Raw genomic sequence first — 2,698 nt, forward strand, 5'->3', positions numbered from 1 at the left:
ATAGCGTTTTCAAATGTAATTTCAACAAATCTGACGACACCCCATGTTTATCGGCGTGGAATGAGTATTCATGAACTGATTTCGCCACAATAATGTCAAAATAAACATAAAAGACGTTGCATATACATCATAATGATATATCAATCTGATTAAAACCAGCTCTTCAATACGCTTACGCTTCATAGCTGTATGAAATACAGTTACATTATTGTCTTAATATAAAACCAGAAGACGATCCGCACATATGGATACCGGCGCGGATTCCATACAGTGCCCAAAGGCATTTGCAGACTAAAATGATAATCTGACAACAGGTCGTGGTAATATAGACTTCATAGAATATACTACCAAGAGTTCATGTGCTTGTGGTTACTCCGATGTCTTTATCACTTTCCACATTATCAAGCTTTATTCTACTCACATCGTGTGATTTCCTTGTACACTTAGATTGGTGGAACTTCATTAACCAGTTTACACTCCATCTAGATAGATTATCTAGGTCTTCCTGTAGAATGGTAGTGTCTTGCTCGCTTTTTAATTCCATAAATATTTTAGTGTCGAGAATAGATAAATAAAGAAAACAAATAGGACCGGCTCAAGAACTGAACCTTGTGGTATGCCACTGGTTCATGACCTACATGACGTATAACAATCATTACCTAGCAACTTACTACAAGGATAGATATGTTGTAATCTAAACTTTAGTTTTACCCAGAAACATATATACATAGAAATTGGAAACTCCAAAATAACTAAATTGTTTTATTGGTTGTTATCTGCATTAGAATGAATTTGTATATCTATACAAAAAGTGCTGCTTTCCTCGTCTTGTTTTCCTTTATGTGTTGTCGGGCGTAATTGAATTTGTTTTACTTTCGTGATAGGTATGAGCACCGGATTGCGTAAGTAGCCAACAGAAATATCTATTGAATGACGAGATCGTACACAGGGATTGATTTGGTGGATTTTCTCAACGCTTTTAAAGTTATATGTGCCGTATTTTTCATAGTCACGAAACAAGAAGAGCTTTTAATATGTTATTCAACTCCAAAAGTTACCAACATTTTGAGAATTACAATACTTTCAGTGTATAGGTTTTAATTTTACAAGTACAAAAAGGACTGAAAATGATTTTTGGCAGTACTGCCAAAAATCATTATATTAACATCTTCAGTGTAATGAAATGAGTACATACGGTCAGACCATGAAGCCATCTTGTTGTCCACAATTTCATTGCACATTTTTACAGTATTATTAGTAATTGTTAAGTGATTTCTGAAGGTATATTTCCATCTAAACATGTATAAGGCATAAAAACAAGAATTTCACAGTGCATAACCAATGTGTTCTAACTAACGTTTATAAGGCATTATATATGTTTGTCTGTCCATTTGAATGATTTTCACAGCTTTATTCATTAAAACTTATGGTTTTGAATATTTAATTGAAGAAAAAATAGCATGTCCAAATTTTCGACCAGTTACGGCACATATAACTTTAATATTTATAGGTGTCGTTTAGAAGGGTAGAACTTGTCGAGATTTTCATTTTTATTTCAAAGAATATTTGTCCCCGTGTCTTTTTATTTATATACATACATTGTATCTATTTAGTTATTTCCGTTGAACGTCTTCACACAAGGTGACTAAAATGCCTGATTTTAGGTCTGTATAGCATGCTGTTTACATTATGCTAAAGTCTTTAAGCAATTTCTTCTAAGCTACAAAGAGGAAGATATTGATATTAGACTGGTAAACATGCTAGAATAAAGGGATATAAATGTTCAATTATAATCTTAATATGGTAAACATGCTAAAATAAAGGGATATAAATGTTCAAAAATAACCTTAATATGGTAAACATGCTAAAATAAAGGGATATAAATGTTCAAAAATATTAAGTCTTCTCATTCCCATTAACCAGAAGACGTCTTCATAATAAAAAGCTGTCAGTAATCAGAAGACTTGTACCAAGTCATCGTACCATGTATACATGTAAGGATAATTGTTGCTCAAAATAATGACCTTGACATTATACCAACTGGACATGTTACAATGACCCTGGTATATCTTGGCGATGGGTTCAGAACCAAAAACCTTCCTTACGACACAAAAGTTATGAGGAGCTATCGTATTAAAAAAACAAAGCCTTTTGACTGATGATAAAATATAATTTAATTTGTGATAAAGTAGGACATGTAAAAATAATAACATTTGAGCACACACAGTAATGATATAATGGTGTATATGAGGTTTACAAGTCAATAAATACACATTTATTTATTTATCAACATAATACTGATAAGTAAAATGCAAACACGCCATAGTGTGTCTGAATGGGTCACATCGAGGTTGAACAGATCTCCCATGTTCATTGACATGTTACTGGTCGATTTATAATGTAGAATACGATAATTGCGCCAGATACATACATCTGATGCTAGAACTATCATCTTAGCAGTGAAAAATTCAGAATAACCCATATGCATTATTCCACCTGTATCACAGGAAACATAACTTTGACAGACCATTGATCGTGTATCCTGTCGTCTTAAGTTTCTTCTCCGCAACTTGAATTCATGAAATCTATGGTCACTAGTCAACCACGAATCCCAAATTGTATTGTTCATTTAGTATAGCTTATTTTCAAGTAAACCTTTTAGTATTGCTTATTTTTAAATGAACTTCCAACTAGTCAC

This window comes from Argopecten irradians, chromosome 3 (assembly GCF_041381155.1).
Source record: "Argopecten irradians isolate NY chromosome 3, Ai_NY, whole genome shotgun sequence".
NCBI classification, from domain to species: Eukaryota; Metazoa; Mollusca; class Bivalvia; order Pectinida; family Pectinidae; genus Argopecten; species Argopecten irradians.